The following is a 13,682-nucleotide window of genomic DNA, read 5'->3' as shown; positions in this document are numbered from 1 at the left end:
CTATCACATCGGCGGACAATGCGCTCGGAGCCATGGCCGAACGGTTACTTCGCGAGGACAAAGGTTCTGACAGAAGGAAAAAAATTCATCTCCCGAGGATAGACGAGCGGAGGTCAGCCAAAGCTTACGAGCTTCGTGAACACACCCTCTTTCCTCCCTTCGTCTCTCCCTTTCTCTATCCCTTTCTCTCTTTCTCTTTTTTTTTTCTTTTTCTCTCTCGCGCGCGTGCATTTTCTCTTTTTCTTTTATCCCTTCTCTTTCTTCCTTTTTTCCTTTTTCGACTTGACCACTGGCAAACTTCCAATACCTCTCTAATCAATCGAGTTGCTCGATAGTCTGCAAAACACGTTGCCTTCTCGCGATACTCTTTGATCGACTTCCGTAACGATTTGCTGATCGTAAATATCATCGAAATCACGAACGACTTTGGAATTGAAATCGCTGATCTAAATCATTTAGTAAGATGAGGTGAGAAATTCTTTAGTCAAAAGTAAGATGAAAAATTCTTTATGTTGGATTTTTCATGCATCGACGCGAAGAATTGTATTCGAAGAAGAATCGTTCTCTTAAAGACACCGATCCTGATCGAGATATCGGCTTTACTTGCATTGGAGAAAAGCTTTAGTAGGAAGAAAGGTAAAATGGAAAGAACGAAGGAATCCGTTGAGACCATCGAAAGGAAGGAGCGATCCATCAAAATCAAAAGAGCGTCGCGAGTAGCATCGCCTAACTCTCTTTTCCCTCTCCACATTATTTCGTTATTCTTCGGGGCGTCAATTTTCTTCCTTGCTATGTTATGTTGAGAAGAAAAAAGATAGAAAAAAATGGGAAAAAGGAAAGAATAGAACGAAAGTAGAAGACACAAAGCCATTCTTACTTATGCTTATATATATATATATATATTATAGTATAACACAAAATGAATATATCCAACAAGGATTGAGATGACTATCGTATGTGTTTCAAGGAAAGAAAGAGGAAAAGGGAAAGGAGCTGTTTTTTCTCTCTTATAGAAGCATCGAAAGAAAGAGAGAGAGAGAAAGAGAGAGAGAGAGAGAGAGTGAGAGAAAGAGAGAGAGAGAGAGAGAGAGAGAGAGAGAGAGAGAGAGATGGAAAATGAAAGAGGAGAGTAATGGATGGTAGGCTCGTAGTGTCATGTGCAGCATGCCAAAACCACGCCATCACACTCACTCATACTCGTGTTAATCAAACTACGTATGTAGGTATGTACGGACTGGACTAGAGGAAAAGAGAAAGACAGAGGTAGGTAAACGAGTAGGTAGACAAAGAAAGAGAGAGATAGAGACAGATAGATAAAGTCAGCGAGACAGACGGATAGCAGACAGCCAGAGAGAGAGAGAGAGAGAGAGAGAGAGAGAGAAAGAAAGAGAGAAAAAGAGAAGAATGAAGAGAATGTTATTATAATCGTAGGGTCAAACCATATCGCAGGGTTATAGAGAAAAAGACGTGAAACGATTTAAGAGAGCTTCGAGGGTTACCACTGTTGTGTTATCTAGGCAAATGTAATAAAATATGTCTGTAGTATCGATTTTGAGTTTTCTGTCATATGAAGCTACGATCGGTAATTCTTGGATCAAAGATAGTCCTCTGTCCCTTTCTCTCTTTCTTTTTCTCTTTCCCTCTACGATTCGATCAAGAGAACGCGTTATGCGTTTCCGAGTGGACCGAATTATTTGCTCGATCGAAACGAGAAATCCAATCCCCAGAGAGGATTTCGCTACGTTTTTTTCGTTTGGTCGATGATACATAAAAGTAATATTTATACATATATGTTATACATATATGTTAATACATATAGTACATGTGTACATATATATGTATGCATAGGTAGGACGAATATGCTATATACATATGTAGAGAAGAGAACAGAAAACAAAAGGAAATTAATATCGCATTACTCAGCCGACGATGAATATCAGATATATTCATATTATTCGGGCGACGAGCGTTTATCGCTCGTTTTTGTTTGTACACGTGAAAACATATCGTCATATTTGTTATTTTCTTTTTCTATTATTTTATTTTATATTATAAATAGCAAACCTCGTCAAATTAATTATTATACATTGACAAAGTAGGGTGTGCATGATTATATTATATATATATATATATATATATATATATATATATATATATATATATATATATATTATAATTATTATTTTTTAGAGACGTAACGCTTGTTGTATTGAACATTCTATGAATGTTCTTTTTTAAAAATAGCATGGTATCGTCGAAAGAGCGTTATGAAACACGAGTGGCTTATCGTAATTAATGACCCGTGTCGAGGGGAAGTCGATATTGGAGGACGAGTACTCGCTCGTATCGAGATGGTGTCGATCGGTGCTGATTGAGCGTCGACGTACCATTGTTATGTGCCTTGTAACCTCTCTCTCTCTCTCTCTCTCTCAGATCTTCAATGGCCTTTGTCAGGCATATAATATATGTTATCATCATTATTATATTGATCAATCAAAGCAAAGTTTCGTCTTGATCTATTTATTCGATTTACTTCTTGTACTTATCGTGAAAACGTTAAGAGAGATCTTTTTTATTTCCATATTCTAGATTAACTTGGAAGAGTTCTTAAGTTTTACTATAAGCTATAGACTTCTGACTGGAAATCTTTCTAAAAGAAAGAGATTGAATCTCTAATATTTTGTACAAAACAATAGAGTTACGTGCTTATTTATTTTAATTCTACGATGAAGAAAGTAAGTTATTTTTTATTTTTGAAACTTGAATCTTAATGAAAGAGCAACTTTTAAAACTCAACACAAACGGTAACGACAACAAGTATTATCGTCGATAGACGACTAATCGATAATTCAAATTTGTCTATGTTTCTTTGCGTTCACCAATTCTATTTCCAATAAGCATAACTTAGCGAACGTTCTAGTATCTGATTCTTTATACGGCCAGTAACCGACTCTCTGGTAATTGATCGAAGCGACGATCGAGACAGCTGCCGTGAATTAATTTGCCTTGCTCCTGTCAAAGGCAGAAATCGTTGAAAGGTACTGTAAGCAGGAATAATATGTACGTATGTACGTTCGAAAAAAATTTATCGACGATTTGCCTCCAATATTCTTCTCATGAATTACCATCGTTCCGTTTTACGTCGATTCTGTCGTTTTCCCCCTTAGAAATGAGAAAAATTTTCGTTTCTTTACAAAACGATTACGAGGCAAACTCTCTTAACTTTTTAACGAGACACGATATCCAGGATCGCTATCATTCGTAATCGCGTTAAAACGATGTAAAGAAGAAAGAAAAGACATGTCAGCTGCATCAAGCTTCTTTTTTTTATCTTTTTGATACGTTCTACAATTACGAAATTTTAGAAGAGATTCGAACTCGAGGGCACATTTGCTACGTCGAGCAAATTTGGTTTGATGCTGGTCGATCGCTAATATTCGCGGTCGGCATGGAATGCACGGTAACCGATAAGGCCCCTTTGCAGGACGTAACCGGAATTTATGAATCAATGCAGTCGCATAGATTAACGATTCAGAATAACCGATACACGAATTTCAGTTAGTTCCTATATTAGAATTTTACTTTAGATAGCTTTGATACATTGATATTTAGGGGAAAGAGAGAGAGAGAGAGAGAGAGAGAGAGAGAGAGAGAGAGAGAGAGAGAGAGAGTGAATTCATAAAATATTATGATTTTCTAATAGATAAATTATAATTTTTGAAACTTTCTGAAATTAATTAATTTCTAAGTTATGTTGTTCATGTGAACGTTAACACAATAATAACATGTTTTTATCGGATTAGCAATAAATTCATTTTGTAGTCTTTTAATCTCTTTAGGGAATTGTGAAGCACGTCGTGTATCTCATAGGAATATAATCGATTCTGTTAGACGACAGAACAATCACATAAGATCTACGTCCGTCAACGAAACCGTCGTATCACAGACGATCGACCATTTCCAAAGCCGCGTTGCCGACACACAGAGCTTTACGCCAAATTGCGTTCGTGCAAAGGGCAATGCTTTAATCCCTTGCAGTTTGTGAACGATCAAACGCGTACAAAACCGATTAAAGAGAAAGAGGATGTATATATATATATATATATATATATATATATATATATGTATATAAATATGTGTGTGTGTGTGTAGAAAGAGAGAGAGAGAGAAAGAGAGAGAGAGAGAAAGAGAGAGAGAGAGAGAGAGAGAGAAAGCAAGATGAAATAGAATGGAAGCAATGAGGAATTTGATAATACTTACCTACACGTTTTAGCAAGCTTTGTGATGAAAAAGAAAATCCGTGAAGGGTGAGAGCTTGCGAAGAAATAAACGTAGGACGCAGAAGAAGAAGAAGAAGAAGAAGAAGACGATGACGACGACGACGGTGACGACGACGACGACGACGACGACGACGATAGGCGCGTCTCCACCCTGACCTTAATCCTTTTCTCGTTTCACCCCACTCCCTTTCCTGAAGACCCGTATTCCAACACTGTTCGGAATCACTCTCACGCGCGCACACAGCATACACCTAAACGATAATATGTATCTAGTGGACGAGAAAGGATAAGATGTATCATCATACGGATCGATATATCGCGAGGACTCATTACCGTTTTACGATCTCAGCAACGATCGTAATATCTCTCTCTCTCTCTTTTTCTTTCTTTCTCTCTCTTTCTCTTTCTTTTTCTCTCTCTTTCTTTTTCTTTCGAATATAAGCGAGACCAGTCGAAAGGATATGTAAATGCAATGATACTTGCGATACCGTTGAGAGGATGTAGATCGAATTGTACTGAAGCTATCGATAGTAGTCGATTGGAAGGATTCGGGAAAGGTCAAAGGTCGCTCTAGTCTTTTCTCTTCTTTCTCTTACTCTTTTCAGTTCGTACCTTCGAAACTCTGAGATCGTATCTTTTGGAGAAATCGACTATCCCCGATCGCGTTTCCCTCTCGATTGGACCATGGAAGAGGAGTTCGTATCATTCTTAGATCTGATCTTCATCCTCTCGTTAAACGCCAAAAAGAGAGACATTATACGTCGATTTACTTTCTCTCGACGATCTATCTATCGCCAAATCGTTTGATCTCTCTCTTCTTCAAAGTTTACTCTGCTCCGTTGGAAGCGCCGATAATATTGTCTCACGTTATCTTTCTCTCTCTCTCTCTCTCTCTCTCTCTCTTTATCTATCTATCTATCTATCTATCTATCTATCTATCTATCTATCTATCTATCTATCTATCTATCTATCTATCTATCTATCTATCTCTTTCTCACAACACAGCTACAGTAGTAGACTTGATTCGTTTTCTCGAAAATATTTCTTTTTTTTTTCTTATTCTCTTTTCCTCTACATTTTGAGTTTTGTCGTTCGTCCGTGAAAATTTGCGAATGAGAGAGCATACGTTTCATTGAAAAAAGTCAGGAAAAAGAGATCTTCATTCTATTTTTGTTTATATTTCTTAAGAGAAAAAAACGACGTATACGAGGTCTTCGATATGCAACGATTCTTTCTCTCTCTCTCTTTCATCTCTCTTCCTATTTCTTTCCCTTTTTTCTTCATCCGATGTATGTTTTTCTCGTAAGCACCAGCGTATATTTTTGAGTGGGCTATTAATCGCTTGCTAGACGCTTAATTGAATTTCTTTGGTCACCAGACGACGCTCTCGAAATAGAGATAATCGCTTTCGATTCTTTCTCTCGTCTCACGATTGTCTACAAGTTGTACAAGAAAGAATATGCAAACAACGAGAGAATTACGTTCCACGGATCATTCGGGATTATTTTGTTAGTAAGTATATCCATTTATCTTTTCACTTTCTCTCCGTTCAATCTCTCCGCAATTAAATGTTTGGAGTAATGTGAATGGAGTAATAGCAAAGCAAATTTGTGTAGTATAATTATTACGAGTATTACTTTGCGATAATAGTCTATTAAAGTTGTATATACTGTTTAATCAATGGAATTAAAAATGAAATTAATAAACTCGTAAATCGAAATTAAATAAATCATAATCGAAAGTTTTTATCAGACATAGAAAATATGTATACCGATATTAATGCTGTTGCTCTTTTTTCTTTCTCCGTGATAAAGAAAAAAGAAATATAAAGGAACAAAATAAAAGAAACAAGAAAAAAGAACAGAAGAAAGATAGAATGAATAAAACGGAAAACGTAGAAAGTTCGGTGGAGCAAAACATTAATTCCAAACCTCCGGAGAAACACGTGAACAAGAAAGAAAGAAAAAGAAAGAAAGAAATAGAGAAAGAGAGGAGAGAGAGAGAGAGAAAGAGGGAAAGAGAGAGTTTTTCTTCTCGACGTATAAGCGCGATTGTAGCGGCAGGTGTTACTACGAGGAGAATTTTCGGCAGAGTAAACGAGTACCGTCTACGTATACTATTAATTGCCGCCAGCTGCTAATTGGAGTTGGTACGTTCTCCCTTTTAGCTGGACGAAGAAACAAAGAGAAAACGAAGAAAAGTGTCTGTGTTTATGTATGTGTGAGAAAGAGAGAGATTAGATTTTCGTATTTGTAGAAGCGGAAGTTGACCGATAGAACGAGGATGCGTCGTAACGGAAACTGGTCAGCTTGTGTCCTGTGGCACAAAATGACGCACGAGGAGAATCGAAGAGAAAGGATGAGGAGGATGAGGAAGAGAAAGAGGAGCAGATAGATAGATAGATAGATAGATAGAGGGAGAGAGAGAGAGAGGGAGAGAGAGAGAAGAACGGAGCACTTCGTTATCGGATTGTTCATGGCAAACGCCGTGTTTACACCGAGCTCGCGGATTACGTTTGCTCGTGCTATCGGATTCTAGTATATGTATATGCATCTCTCTCTCTCTCTCTCTCTCTCTCTCTCTCTCTCTCTTTATCTCGCTCACTCTTTCGATATGCTGGATCGAAACGCAGGAAACTCGTTAATGCCTTTTTACACGAGAATCGTGCGAACTGCTCGATTGCGCTTGTAGCCGCCACGGAACAGTGATACTCGACATCCCATAATGTTGTATCTTGTTCTATGTACATGACAGAGAGATAGATAGAGAGAAATGGAAGCTAGAAACAACGTACGATGCAAATTTCACTCTTTTCCGAAGGTCTTCGATTTTTTTCGACTTTTTTTCGATTTTTTTTTTGTACGATACGACGACTAACCGCGCGTGTTACGGACATGAATTTCGTTGCAGTTTGTTCGTTGCCTATCGGATTTTTTCCTCTCTTTTTCTTTTTATTTTGTGTGGTGAAGAGAGATGAGAGACTAACCCGTTGTTAAGAGCGTTGAGGGATCAAATTTGGGAGATCTAGATCGGTTCGATCGAGATTGTAAAATCATCGAGATGGATAGACAGAAATAAAGGGAGAGTGTGCGTGCGAGAAAGAAAGAGAGAGAGAGAGAGAGAGAGAGAGAGAGAAAGAGAGAAAGAGAGAGAAAAGAGAAAATGATGGTCGTTTGTCGTCGTTTTACGACTTCATTAAGGCGTCGTTACGAGCTGGATACTAGCCGGTCGAACAAAGTGAGTACTTATGTAGCCCTTTCACGATAAACCACGTCGATTTATGAACGCCGACGGAACATTAATGGTCCTTACTAAATAATTTTTCGTCTCACGGAGAGAGAGATAGTTGCCGACGAGAAAGAGGTAAAAGAAAGAGGGAGAAGAACTCCTTCCCGGACGAGCAGCCGAGCGTGAGAAGATGACGTCGTAACCAGCTCGGCACGTTGTATTCGTTCGGTCCTGATGGAAATTTAATTCTCGATACCGTGATCTTTCAAGTCGAACGACGGACTTCCCAGCCATTTCGAACGCGAGAGTTGCGACGATAACAACGAAACGAGCACCCTCCTCCTATTCGAGGACGATCGATCGCGAAACATCTCTAGCTTCGTTTCGCGATTTAATTTCCCATCGATTTGGAAAGTGTTCTCGACGTACGTGCTTGTTAAAAAATAATATATATATATATATATATATATATATACAATGGTAGATAGAATATATTTAAAAAAATAATTATTTATTTTTAGTCGTCTCCATAATATAATTATACGAATATGACGTTTAATTTAAATGTTCTTTTTGTACACGTCCGACGGCAATGGCTTCGGTTTTTTATACGAAACACTTTTTCCTTTCCCTAAAATCAGTAAATAAAAAGTTAGTCCGTGTAGTTCAGCTCTTTTGTGCGCATTTGTGTGTGTGTATGTGTGCGTGGACGCGCGAGTGAGTATAAAAGAGAAACGAGTCGAATACGCCTGGGAAATCCGTTCTGTTCAAAAACTGCCGCGAAAATTTGGCCCGTCAAGCTGACTGCTCGGATTCAACGAATCTGTCGGGACGATTAAGAGATAGAGATAGAAAGAGGGAGAAAGAAAGAGAGAGAGAGGAGAGGGGTAGGGGAAATATGTACCTATAACGAAAATGAATGTCGATTCTCGAAATATTTATCGTATTTTTGCATCTAAGTGCAAATAAATTCTGCTGAGGAGATAAAAAGTATGAGTGGTGATAGAAGAAAGGATCATGTAGGAGTTGTCTTTTTCGATTTTATCAAAAATGTTTTGGCTGTTTTTTAGAGGATTTATCGTTTTTATATGGTCCAAATCGCTTTTATAGCAAGGAAAATTAATAACAGCAAATATTTCCCGGATTGCGCGTCATTCGTAAAAAAACTTCTAAGTTTATCCTGGTTTATATAATTAAAAGTTCAACTTAAAGCTGTGCATCGAGTTCCATTCAAAATTCTGATAGCGATCGATAAATCGTTAACTCCGGAGTTTGTGAGCTTGAACGATAGCTTTTGACGTCAGAGCGAGTTCACCTACATAGAAATACGTTCGTTTTATTTCTTTTTCTTTTCCCGTTTCCCTACTTTTCTCTTTATATAGATCTTTGCTCTCTTTTTACACATTCACGGTCAAAGTTTGCTGCATCCCATGGACTATATTTACTTTTTACAAATTAATTCGCGATTCGTTCGATATGACTCTTTTGATAAAAATTGCGAATGTAGAAATAAATAAAGTTTATTTAGTAAACAATCTTGATGGTGGAATTTTCAATAAAAATAATCAAATTATTGAATTTGAATGAAAAATAAAGAAAAAGTATTACATTGATATCTTACTATCCTAGTATCGGTAAACATACATCGTTATCATTTTCAAACCGTCGTGTTAAACAATATAGTTATGCATATTCATATCTTATTCATGTATAAGCTCTACTTTCTCGCTTCATTATAGCTATTCCTTGCTATAGTTCGCTTCAAAATCATTTGATACTAGTTCGACCCTGTCTCTCGCAACGGAAAACGCTAATCCTTTTCCGATATCGGATTGTTTGCGAGACAAGACGATTTCGATTAAAATTGATTTTATTCTTATTATTATTTTATCGATAACTTTCTAATGAGCTTATAATAAAAGAAGAGACGCGGTAAATAAATAATATTGGAAAAAAAAATTCGGTATAATTACGAATAGAAAGCAGAACTCGTCTATATTTTATGTATGCGAGAATTTATTTCGAATGACGTCGCGTATGCTTTTTCGCAGTTTGCGTACTCGTACACCGAGTTCGTTTTGGTCCTCGTTCGAATTCTAATGCTCCGGGAGTCGCAAGAGAACACGTTGGAAAATTTTCTCTCTTATATACAGGTATGAACCCGTATATATGCCTTTTTTTCTCTTTTTTATGTTTTTTCCATTTCGAAAAGGGAGGTCGAGCGGCTTTTGTAACAACGAGAAGTTCGATGGTATCGTATGCACACACACGTACGAATAGCTCGAATATATATTTATATTTTAGCGCGGAAATAGTAGCGTTAAAAACCTTGCCTAGTGACGAGTTGTAAAGAAATTTTCAGCTTCGTCTATTTTCATAGATTCTACATGACTACCGCATACCATGTGCCTCGATTCTCCAATTTCGTAAACTACATATTATTTGATACGAAAGACAGAAAGAGACGGAGAAAGAGAAAAAGAGGACAGAGAGAAGCTTTGATATTTCGTTACAGTTCGTGAACACCGATAGCTACGAATGTAAACTTCGTTATGGTGTTGGAAACTTTAGCAATTACATTGGATAGGATCGTGTGAAACGAAACGTTCGTTCGCGGCGTCGACGTGATTACGCTCGAATATCGAATGCATGGGGAGAAAGAGAAGGAAAAATAAAGATAGATAGATAGAGGGTAGTTGGAGAAATCCGGAGGGACAATACAACGCCATCGAAAGCTAGAGATAATGTTATCGCTAGTAAGAATGAGCTTTCTAGAAACGTTTTATGGCTAAAAGTCATCTATAAAAGATGAAATACAGTCTTTTTCGATATATGAACACTCGATAACAATCGATAAGAAGAACCATTCGAAAAGCAATGCTGTGCCAAAGAAGAATCGCCTAATCTAGCCCTACAGAAACGTAATTAACCCGGAAAACTTGTGTTGCGTCTAGGTTGAAGTGAACACGTTCAGGTGACCATTCCATGATATTGTACAGTCCACTGATTCACTATGCATAGTGCACCCTGTCAGATCATTCATCGAGTAAGCGGTCACAGTGACCATAATTTCTACCCAATTTGTTCACTTATCGGAAACATCGAGAAAGCTTGCCGCCAGAAAGCACTCTCGATCATACCGATATCGATCGATCAAAGTAATATTCTCGAGTTGGTTCGTCGAGAGCACCGAGAGTATTTTGTGACGGCGTGTGAGTGCGAAAATAACTTTAAAGAGAGGAGAAGGGAAAGAGAAGGAGGAAGAGAAAGAGAGTGAAAGAGATAGATAGATAGATAGATAGATAGATAGAGAGAGAGAGAGAGAGAGAGAGAGAGAGAGAGAGAGAGAGAAAGAGAGAGAGAGAAATGCGTAACGAAAGGTCGTTAAGTACCTTCGACTCGGTAGCCCTCGTAGCGAACAATTGCTCTCGTCGTATCCATTAAGTTTCCCTTTGATTCATCCGACGCGTCACCCCATCCCGTCGTAGCTTGTGGTCACCGAGGCGGAACGCGCTTTTTAAAGGAAGAACCCTTTCGTGGACTGTTTCTATCTTGGTTAATCACATTTCCTTTTTTTCTTTTTTTTTTTTACAGGAGCTTTGTATACCCAAAAAAAAAGAAAGAAGAAGATGAAACGCGCGCTTTTTTTTTCTCCGACAGAGAGTCAAACGAAATGTTGAACGAACGAGGTCCGTCAAATGGTTCGGCGGAAGTAAGAAAACTCACTTCGTGGGAAAATCTCAAAAAAGTTCGAACGTAATAAGCACAACTGTTTGCGATATCAAAAAAGAGAAAGGAGAGAATAGTCGCGATTGATCTTTTCTTGATTAGAGCTTTCGAGTTTAGGAAAGAAAGAACTTAAAGCATAGAAAAATCGTCATTTGGACGTAAAAAGCTTTCGCGGACCTTCGTGTCTCGTTCGTTCTTTTCGTTTCACTCTTCCTTTCTTTCTCTTTCTCTCTCTCTCTCTCTCTCTCTCTCTTTCTCTCTCTTTCTCTCTCTCTTAGTTGCACCGCTTTTATAGATCTCTCGTCGCGTGTCGACCTCACAGTACTCAGATCGGCCGACGTTCCATTTATTTCCGTCGACGGAAACGTGACACCCGGCGAACCGTTAGTAGCTGCGAACCCGTCGCTCCCATCGAAGAGTCGCCGGCGGACTGCGAGAGAGCCTGCCGCCGAGCCGAGATGTGGGAGCGCCGGCGACTCTCTAAGAGAGAGAGAGAGAGAGAGAGAAAGAGAGAGAGAGAGAGAGAGAGAGAGAGAGAGAAAGAGATAGAGATCGACGAGCACGCGCGAGACGACTATTGGAAAAGGACGAACGATGCCATGACGAGAAGAAGAGAAGGGCAGCAAAAGGGGTGACTCGTGCTAGTGCGCAGCATCCTCTTTCTTTCTCTCTGTTCGTCTATTCATCTTTCTCTTTCTCTCTCTCTGTTCGTCTATTCATTTATCTCTTTCTCTCTCTCTCTCTTTCTCGATGTTCCTTCGGTCTATCTCCTTCCTTTCCATTCGTCGAGCGTAACTCTGTTAAGAGATAGCAAGAAAGAAAGAAAGAGAGAGAGAGAGAGAGAGAGAGAGAGAGAGAGAGAGACAGAGAGAGAGAGAAGGAGAGAGAAAGAGTGAGAGAGAAAGAGAGAGACAAAAAGAATAATTTCTCGCTCGTGACCGCTCTCTTCGCGGCTACATTCTAGTGCGCAAGCTCTCTGCAAGCGCGGGGGATTGTTTGTACTAAAATGTCGACGGTTGCTGCCCCGGAGACGTCGTCCTTCGATTCTTTCGTGTTTGTCTCTTCTTCCACATACTTTGATTACGCGTCGGAGTAGTACGCATTCAAGCTTCTTTTTTCTTTTCAAGGTACTTCGTTGCAAATATGAAATAAAAAGAGGACAGTATTCTCTTCACAATCCTACCTCTTTCGTGTGATTTATTCGTGCTATATTTTTATTACTCTCTCAATGTCTCCTCGCTCTATACTTTTTATTGTTCATCTTTTCTTTTCTGAAAAAGATATTCACGATCTAGTCCATTCTAAGATATATCATTTACATCTTTTCCTCATTAGGATAATATTCCTTCTATACTACTTGATAAAAGAATAAAGGATAGATTGAAATTTATTAGATTTTATGAAGACGAATTAAATTGCAAAGTAGAAAGGGTAAAGTATGAATTTAAGATAGAAATGTAAAATTTTTGATAAATACAACGTAAGTGTCGATGAAAATAATGACAGTGACAAATGGAATTAATGTTAAAATAATTGACGGTTGCGTGTGCGAGATAAAATACGAGATTAGTATTAGTAATGTAAATCCATGAAAAGAGATAGGAGAATAAGATGTAATACTGGGAGGTTTTTAAGAGTTTCTCACATCAAAGTATGCACTGTTAAGCTTCGTTAAAAAACGATATCGTAGAAGAGAGAGAGAGAGAGAGAGAGAGAGAGAGAGAGAGAGAGAGAGAGAGAGAGAATATGAGAAATAGGCGATTGCAAAATGATTTATGGTCTGTAAATTTGAAGTTTAGCAATTTCCACAAGCATTATGTGAAGAGAGAAGGAATGATAAAGGGAGAAAGAGAGAGAGAGAGAGAGAGAGAGAGAGAGAGAGAGACTGACGTGTTACTACACAAGAGAGCAAGTGAACGGAGCTTTTAGGAAGCACTGCAAGCCCAACACTTTCTGACGTGAGGTACCCGTACAGTTTCCTTTTACACGTTGTCGTTCCTGTCGTCATGGAGGTGACGATGTACACTAGCGAACGTTCAAAGACAAGAACCTAGGGGGATACTGCAGGTTTCGAATTTTCTGTGAAACACGGGTCGACTGAAAAGCTTCGCTGAGATTAGGTCGACTACCAATTTCCGCGAGCTGTAACTCTCTCTTTCTCTCTTTCTCTTAATCTTTCTCTCTCTCTCTCTCTCTCTCTCTTTCTCTTTTCTCTTTTTCTTCTTGTCGCTATATACAACATGCTTTTAAAGGCCCAAAGAGGGGGAATCAAATTTAAAGCTTTCAAATTCAAAGACCAAACTTCGGCGGTCTCTCAGTAGTTATATATGTGCTTTCCTGCATACGTATGCGTATACAATATACATATATTTATATATAGGTATACATAGAAATATGTTGTAATGTTCCTTCACCGGCGAAGAAAATATACTTTCAAGGAAAAAG

The 13,682-nt window shown here is 38.4% G+C and overlaps 1 protein-coding gene across 17 annotated transcripts in view; it reads right to left on the bottom strand.

The window, feature by feature from the left end:
- Nucleotides 1–11,763, bottom strand: part of LOC124422130 (chaoptin-like) — a 67,674-nt gene extending 55,911 nt beyond the window's left edge. For 4 of the 17 annotated variants that reach the window (XM_046958208.1, XM_046958234.1, XM_046958217.1 and 1 more), the window contains exon 1: nucleotides 10,901–11,762. The gene's annotated coding sequence lies outside the window, so the exon portion shown is untranslated. Of the gene's footprint in view, nucleotides 1–4,260; nucleotides 4,550–10,900 lie in introns of all 17 variants that reach the window. The other 13 variants (XM_046958179.1, XM_046958244.1, XM_046958252.1 and 10 more) reach the window with 13 other exon arrangements.
- Nucleotides 11,764–13,682: the final 1,919 nt, after the last annotated feature.

The sequence above is a fragment of the Vespa crabro genome, chromosome 1, assembly GCF_910589235.1.
Source record: "Vespa crabro chromosome 1, iyVesCrab1.2, whole genome shotgun sequence".
NCBI lineage: Eukaryota > Metazoa > Arthropoda > Insecta > Hymenoptera > Vespidae > Vespa > Vespa crabro.
Note: the sequence above shows the minus strand (reverse complement) of the source record. Positions and strands in the feature narration are given on the sequence as shown.